This window comes from Leuciscus leuciscus, assembly GCF_965113295.1.
Source record: "Leuciscus leuciscus genome assembly, chromosome: 1".
Classification (NCBI taxonomy): domain Eukaryota; kingdom Metazoa; phylum Chordata; class Actinopteri; order Cypriniformes; family Leuciscidae; genus Leuciscus; species Leuciscus leuciscus.
Genome location: NC_138725.1, coordinates 26,061,680 through 26,070,642, shown reverse-complemented (window position 1 = coordinate 26,070,642; position 8,963 = coordinate 26,061,680). Strand labels below are relative to the sequence as shown.

At 36.7% G+C, this 8,963-nt stretch overlaps 1 long non-coding RNA gene across 1 annotated transcript; it reads left to right on the top strand.

The window, feature by feature from the left end:
- The first annotated feature begins 2,793 nt into the window (after window positions 1-2,793).
- LOC309503835 lies at window positions 2,794-8,247 on the top strand. Its single transcript, XR_014207886.1, has 2 exons — window positions 2,794-3,914; window positions 6,034-8,247. It is a non-coding gene; the product is annotated as an uncharacterized lncRNA (long non-coding RNA).
- The last annotated feature ends 716 nt before the right edge of the window (window positions 8,248-8,963 follow it).

Here is an 8,963-nt window from a genome sequence, read left to right as displayed (position 1 = left end):
AAGTACAACCTCGTTGTTGTACCATCTCAACAGCCAACACCCGGGCATCATTATTAGAGAGGCGGCCGCGGAGCCTGCGAGTACCTTCGCCCAGTCTACCATCCCCACGATGCTAGCGCAAAACATGTGCAGTGGTGCTAAAGCCGAATCCATAACACAGGGGATTTGCAGAATGATTGAAAAGGACATGATGCCAATTAGAATGGCGGAGGGCGAAGGCTTTAAAGAACTGATGAATATTGTTCAACCCCGCTACAGCATTCCCTCGCGTTCGGCAATCACACGCCGCATTGAAAAACGATATGAGGCAAAAAGAGATTCGCTCAAAGAAGATCTACAGTCACCTGATGTAGTTGCCATCACTACGGATTGCTGGACTGCTCTAAACACGGAAAGTTACGTAACTATTACGAGCCATTACATTGACGAAGATTGGGTTTTAAAATCATTCGTCCTTTTAACTGAAGCCCTGCCCGTTCGCCATACAGCTGATAACCTAGCAGAGAATTTAAGGGAGTCCGTGGAAAAGTGGGCTCTTACGGGACGAGTGATTGCCTGTGTGCACGACAACGCAAAAAACATTGTGGCTGCTGACAGAGGCGTTGATTGGCATTCTGTGTCATGCTTTGCGCATACGCTTCAGCTAGCTATAAATGACGGATTTTCTCTTTTTTTGAACCGCGTCATCTCCGCTGCTGCAAAGCTTGTGAGCCATTTCAACCACAGCTCAGTGGCAACAAAAGCGCTTGAAACAAAACAACAACAAATGAAACTGCCACCCCGCAAACTAATACAGTCCTGTAAAACCAGGTGGAACAGCGTCTGTGACATGTTTGAGCGCCTATTAGAACAGCGGTGGGCAGTTACTGCGGTGCTGTCAGATCGCACTGTAACGAAAGCTCAAGATGCACGGATTTTGGAGTTAAAGGACGCACACTGGCAGCTTATTGAAGATGTTGTGCCAACTTTAAAAGCGCTCAAGTGTGCAACTACAATTATGTCAGCAGAAAGGGAAGTGTCCATCTCAAACACCTATCCAATCACCTTTGGACTAATAAATGCAAACCTACAAAGCGAAGGCAACGCGCACAGGGTTCTGGTGGAGTTTAAAACTAAAGTCTGAAACTCCCTGTCTGAAAGAATGAAGGTAGGTACCAGATGATTATTGATAATTTCACTAAGTTAAAGTTTGCATGTAGTAAAGTCTAAATACGTGTGCGCAGGTTGATGAGCCGGAGATGTTGTCATCCCTAGCAATGACTGCGTGCATGTTGGACCCGCGCCATAAGCATCTCGGGTTCTTATCTCCAGAAAAAAAGAGCGCTGGCAAATGCAAAACTCTGTAGCCTTGCAGCAAATGTTCCGTACAATGTACCAAATGTAACAGAAGCCGTTACGCAAAGTGTAGAACACAGTCAAGAGGAGGCGCCCGCGGCCCAAGCACAAAGTGCCAAAGACAGCGCAGCCACGGCGATGGCACTCATACTTGGCGAAAACTACTTTTCATCAGCCCTCACCAGTTGTGAAACAGAAGTCAAAAACTTTCTTAGCGACAGTCCCATTGGCCTAGAAATGAGCCCCGTGGACTGGTGGAAACTAAACGCCAGTCGATTTCCCAGATTGGCCAAACTTGCTAAACAGTATTTGTGCATACCTGGCACATCTGTACCTTCAGAGAGGGTGTTTTCGGCAGCTGGACTTACAGTAAATAGACTGCGCACCAGTCTCACTCCCGATCACATTGACATGTTAATATTTCTTAATAAAAACTAAGCAATTCGAATAGAGCAGCCTGATTTAATTTGGTGCCTAATTTGGGTAATTTTAATTTATTCCCTGAAAATGCAGACAAGCATATTTGGTCATTTTATTTTTGGGGGATTTTTATTTAAAAAAAAGAAAAATGTGGGTCTATGCTCTTGTGTTTTAATCATTTCAATCAATTTTTTATTTAATTTGCCCTTTGTTGCAGTGTAAGCTATAGGCACAAAACTCACCTTGTTACTGTTAAAAATGGGTGTAGATAAATGTTGTTGTTGTACGCATTTATTTGACTGTTTCTTTGCACAAAGTTTCTAAAACAAAGTGTGCTATAATATGACTGCATTACATTCTAGGGCCTTGTTCACAGGCCGCGAACGCAAAAGTCATTGACCTACTTTAAATGCGCTGTCCTTACCACTGCATTTTATTTCTATAAATTAATTTTGTTTCAAATGTGGTCCAACCAGTTATTAAAGGTTTTAAAAATGAACTACCCCTTTCTCGTGTGTCTGTATCGCGGGGTTGCGGCGCGCACACGCACACTATGGTTAACCGAGTATTAACCGCTAAGGGCCTCGGTTAACGGTTAATGAAAAACTTGAAAACGTGCAGCCCTAGTTTGACCTGATGTTGACAATCAATTAGAAAGTTTCTCAATCCTCTCTTTACTGAACATTTGTTTAAAATTCAGTACCTATTTCATAGTGTAACTGTTAATCTAAATGTGATGAAGTGCTTGAATGTTTCTAACACGAATGTTCTTCAGCATCATAATTGAATGAAGAATAAACACTAACCTCTTTGTTCTTCAGGATCTTCAGTGTGTTTCATTCTGCAGGGTTCTGGATCACTCATGTTCTCATTGTCCTCTTTAATAAACTCAGTCTTTACAGATTTCAGCTCTTCCTGATGCATTGCTGCTCGTCTTCACTTGTAGCTGATGGGAATATTCCAGCATTTATTGGAGAATTACAGTGGGAGGAGCTTCAATGATGATGTGATTGCTGTGGGAGGAGCTGATCTGCAAAAACCAAAGTTATCAGTTACTGAGTTTGTAATACTAAATGACATTTAAGCATTTATGTCTATAGCCACGTTTCCATTACCCTTCAAATTGCGCAAATTGAAATTGCGAATTGAAAATACGCTCAATGGAAACACATACATCTTGCAAAAACTCCCATTTATCGCAAAAAGGTTTTTACGCTCGCATGAGGTGGTTTTTTAGGCAATTCGAAAAAGAAATATTTCGCAAAACTGCAATAGAAACAGTTTTTACGCATTTACAGTCACCTGACTTAGAAGGCGCGGTGTGTTTGGACAGAATACGAGACGGAGTTCTTTATTAAATTCATAAAAGACAAAAGAATGACAGAAATACTGGATTCTAAACCTCAAAGAAATGCCACAATCATAATAATGTCTAGTGCGGTATGTGGCTGTGATATATAAACTTACCAACGTCCGTTGCCATGATTTTTGTAATGACTTATTGCAAGAGGAAAAAATTACGTTTTAGTCGCATAACATCGGTTAATGGAAACGCCGTCATTTCGCAATAGTTTTTTTTATCGATATTTAGAAAAAAAAATTTAAGAAAAAAAAACTTTTTTTTTAAGAATCGCAAACGTTTTGCACGAATCTTTAATGGAAACGCGGCTTATCTCTCTATATAGAAACCAACAATTACTCTCAGTCTATATTCACACCAATGAAATGAGCTTCAAGTTTCAATTTACAGGAGATCTGAAGACATCAGCATAATAAATGAGGTGAAAACAGGAACTATTGTCATGAAATAAAGTGTTTTTAGCAGATCTGTTAATATTGATGAGCCTCAGACTATCAACACTCATTCAACAAGCCATTCAGGATCATCAGCAGATCATCTCACTTTATTCTGAGTGTTTGCTGTTAGAAACACATTATTTGAGTCTGGATACATGATAAAAGCCTATAAAACAGCTCTATTGAAAGATAAGAGTGTCAAATCGAAATCGATCAAAATTAATGCTCATTCTCGATTATCAAATAAAAAAATGGAATCGTCGATGCTGCCACGCCCCATATGTCACGTCACCTCGGCTTGCCTGTAATAGGTAAAACTCCTTTTCTCGAGAATATTGAAGCCTTTATTTTAACCCCCTGGGGTCGGCGGTATCGCCGGCGATACCAGCTCGCTTTTTTTTGATCAATGTAAAAGAGACTCAAAAATACTCTGTTGACTTTGATTTTCCATAGGAGTTTCCTACATCAATCGATCCTGTTAAGTGTGTATTTTTTTTGTGTATACTCACAATAAAAACAAAGTGTTGTGCTTTTTTCCAAATAAAGAAAAATAAACACGAAGCGAGTTCTGCCTTCTCTCTGTCAGTGAAGTCCATTCTGAAACGCGTCCGAAAATGAACCATAACTCAGCGAATACTCAGTCAAACAGGCATACAGACACACAGGCATGAAGCTTGAATTCTCTTCTTTTAAATTAAGTATTTTTTATAAATAACAAATATTCTCAGTTTATGCAATCTGTATGAAAAGAGCGAGATGTCAGTCGTTCTCATCTCTGCTAATTATTTTTAATGTGACCCCGCCCACTGAGAGCTTGCGCTATTCAAACGCAAATGACTGAGGCAATCCATGCAAACTGTGAACGCCCATTTCAGCTCGAAAAAACACATCAAGTTTATTCAGATCATTGTACTTATTTACACCGTCTCGCGGCGCTGTGAGGAATAATACTATTGTAATAATAATAATGGAAAATGTACCTCAGAAGTGCTGGTATTTCGAGGAGCAACAGATTCAGCTGAGCTGAGGAATACTGTAGTAAGTTTTTTTTTTTTTTCATTCTCAAGTGAATCGCGTTTCTGTGTGTGAATGAATGAACGGCAGCGATGCACGCCGTTTACCACAACTCGCATAAGACGGTTTAAATTTGAATCGCGTTTCTGTGTGTGAATGAATGTTTCGCTTTTAGCAAACTGTATTGCTATAGGCCTACTGAGTAAAAATCGACTGAAATATGTTGAAATAAAATGTATTTGTATAAGCAACGTATTAAACTGCAAATTAACATTTATATTTCTTATAATAAAAACGAAATACCTATGTTACAGACATATGAAATACAACATTTCGTTGATTAGTTTTGGATAGATTATACATTTTTACTGTAAAATATCTGCCACCTCAAATAAGCTTTTGTTTGCCAATTTTTGATCATGTGTTAACAATTATATGCCCTAATATTTCATAAAAACAACATTACAGTCAGGCGAAATATGAAAGACAACATTTTGTTGACTAGATTTGGGTACAGTTTTTACTGTAGAATATACTGCCACATCAAATAAGCTTTTGTTTAGCAACTTCTGCTCATATGTTATATATATATATATATATATATATTATTATTATTATTATTATTATTATTATTATTTTTTTATTTTTTTTATTTTTTTGTCAAAAATAAAGTCATCAACTAAGATGTTAGCTGTTCCAATGTTGGCTTTATTCAAACTAATGAATACATATGATAAAATGTAGGCCTATAATAATTTTTTTACAAAGAAAAGAGTACACTTTAAATATTGTTGAAATTGTAATTATTGTTGTAATTGTAACCTTTTTAATAAAATAGCTAAACATATTTACAATATAGATGTAAGCAAAATCTTTAATGGTCAATATAAGTCTTCTAAATATATATTTTGTCCTTGCATTCATTCTTGGCTCAGTCAGTGTCACACCTGAATGAATGGCTCATTATGCAAGTCATTACGCATAATGGGTGGGACATTGTATTCTCAGGTGTAAACCACCCCTCCTTCACGCCCCCCTCACATATTGGCTTTCCAAGCAAAACCTGTTTTACACAATTTAAATCAATGTATTGTTTTTTTTGTGAACGATAAAGCAAGACTAAGAACTCGAAGCGACAAGATCCATTAGTCAAAAGTCTTGTGGACACATATATTAAGTATGAGTTTTGTGGTCTTATTTCAGCAACTTTCATTTTTAGTTTTTTCAATAACCATGCATAAACATTATTCTCTTAAAGATACAAACATCTACATGTTGCTCACATATTATGGTAGCCCTGTTTGTGCTATATAGAGTGAATTTACACCTTTGCCATTAACATGTTTATAAATAACTGAAAAAGTTATTTATAATTTATAAGTTATTTATAGCACACATGTCAGGGCATGTCAAAACATCCCAAGGGCCCCAAAAACACCATAGACCCCAGAGGGTTAAAATGCATAGCAGCTGCACAGCGAGAGCATCATAGCTCGTCTGAGCGAGCTGATTGGCTGTGCTGCGGCAACTGCACGAACCTATGGCGAGTTAGCAGTGGTGTGCGGTTCAATGAGAGCGCTTAGCACCCTGCTAACCTCGAGCGCGCCAATTTGGACGTGGCTGAAGTGTACAAATTCAGAGAAAACTCGCCAAAGGACTTAAGTTTTAAATCGACTGAAGCAAAGTACAAGATATGAGCGAAATAGCATGGCAAGGCAAGGCAACGCAATGTTCCCTTATCTCTAAGGGAACCAAGGTTACGCAAGTAACCAAGTACGGTCCCTTACGAGAACGTTCTCTCGTACTGCATTGCAAATGCTGTGGGAACCCAATTTAAAACGCTGTGCTATTCGCCTGTGACTGCTCTGAGGAGTCCAGGGAGCCCCGGGACTATAATAGGTAATAGGTTATATTGTTTAAGTTTCCAATTGACTGAAGATATAAGTTATTGTTACATTATGTTGTTAATAAACGTTTTAAATTTGACAATGTAGTGTGTGGTACATTGCGAACAAAGGTCAGATATTATTATACTGCATAAAAGTCTAAAAATGGAATATCTTGTGCTTTCAATTTTTTTGTTTAAATCGAGAATCGAATCGAACCGTGACTTTAGAATCGAAAATGTAATCGAATCGAGGATTTGGAGAATCGTGACACCCAAGACATGGATAAAACATCAATAATACAAAGACAAGCACTAATGACACTCATCTTCAAACACGCAACATAGCTTAACTATGAACTGAAACGGGGTTTGATTTTATGATAACTAGGCCTTAGGGGTGTGCGATATGACGATTTTTGATCGTGGACGATTAAAATGTCTCCACGACCTGCTTTTTAAGAAATATCGTAGTATCGTGCATCTATCAGTTGCTGTTCTGGCGCCTCTGTCAGTCTGTCCTACTGAACAACGCGACGTATATTCACATAAAATGTTAACGCAGCGGAACGGGACACTGCAGTTCACAAAAGTTCATAATTTGCATGTGCAATAATTGTTGGTTAAACATTTAATTTGCGTGCTGATGCGCGTTTCTCAGTGCGTACGTTAAGTTATACATGTGAATCTCACATGCACTAAAAGCCTGTCTATCAGCGCCTGGATACTAGACTAGGCCTAAGTTATATTTCGAGTCTTATTGTGCTAATACTATACACAAGGTTTACATAAACAAAGTCGGTTATGTCTAAAGTGAAAGCAAACTTGAGAAAACTGAGAGAAAATCTGCTTGTCAAACGCGTTTATATTAGACTCGCCGCGCGCAGTTCTTAAAGAGACAGTAGCAATAGTAAACACGCTGCCGCTTGTCCTTAAAGGGATAGTTCACCCAAAACTAAAAATTCTCATTATTTACGCACTCTAATGTTGTTCCAAACCTGTATTAATTTCCTTCTAATATTTTTCTAATATTAATATTTTGAAGAATGTGGCTCAGTAACTTTTATTTTCAACAGAAGAAACTTATTCAAGTTTAAAACAACTTGAGATAGTAAATTATGACAATTTGAATTTTTAGGAGAACTATACCTTTAATGTTAATAAAACAACAAAATGCAAAGAGAAAATCACTCACTGCTCTTGACTGATCACTTTAATGGTAGCTTTAATAAGTATCAATGTATAATTTATACAGTGAAGTCTAGGCTATGTTTTGTTTTATTTTAATTTTTGTTCATTTAATTACTTTCTTCAATGCTACTGTTAAATGCACCTACTGTAGCTGAAAACATAAAGCACTGTTTATTTAATTTGTATATTAAGTTGTGTATGTGTAATGTGTATCTTTGATCTTAATATTTAATAACAAAGAAAATAATGACAAATATTTTTATCTTCGCCCCGTCTGCCATTCTTTTTTATTTTATATTTTGTTACCTAAGGCTTTGTTTTTAAAATATAGTCATTAGTTTGGCTGTAATGCTCAGTCACAAAATAGTAAAACAAAGCAACAACCAAGAATCGTGATAAAATCGTGAATCGTGATTTTTCTGAAAAAAATCGTGATATGATATTTTTGCCATATCGCCCACCCCTACTAGGCCTACATTGTATTAAAGTAATTAGATCTCTAACACGTAACAGTTTTTATGTGCAGAAACTGATCATCATGATTTATCAAGCGACGAGATACTTTTTGTACGAAAAAAAATAAAAAAAATAAGCAAATAACCAAATAGTTGAATAAAGTCGTTTTTTTGTTTTATTTTTTTTTCCCGCAGAAAAAGTATTCTCGACGCTTGATAAACTTATGGTTGAGCCACTGTAGTCACTTAAACATTGTCTTTACTAACTATCTGGGTCGGCAGGTAAATCATTTTAATTATTGGGTGAACTAACCCTTTAATTGTTCAGTTGAGATTTATTTGTGTACTCTATTACTCAAGTCTCTTATTTCACTACACTGATTGTAGTGAAAGACTGAGTAGCCTATAAGTTTCTGTTGGACTTTCATATTTAAAAACTGAAATGCCTTTTATCTAGCAAAATTGTTTCTGGAAACTAAGTTTTAAAGAGATTTTTTTTTTCCAAATATTATTCTTTTATAATTATTTATATTCATAGATTTATTTGTTGCACTGTTTCCTATACAGTTATATTACAAAACTGAAATACCCTTTTCAGTTTTAGTGTTAGATTTGTGGCTGTGGCTAAATAATATATTACTGTCAAATGTAATGTGTGTCAGATTATACAAATACTCTAGTTCACTGTATGTATTTGTTCATGTTTTATCAAGGGATAAGTCTGAAACACGGCATAAAATAATTATATCATGGCTACAGGAACGTTACATTAAACATGGTTCTGTGTTTAACATTTTCTTTACTGTGGTAAAACCATGGTTAGTCTCGTAATGTGCTCATAGTTCAGGACAGATATTTGGCTACAT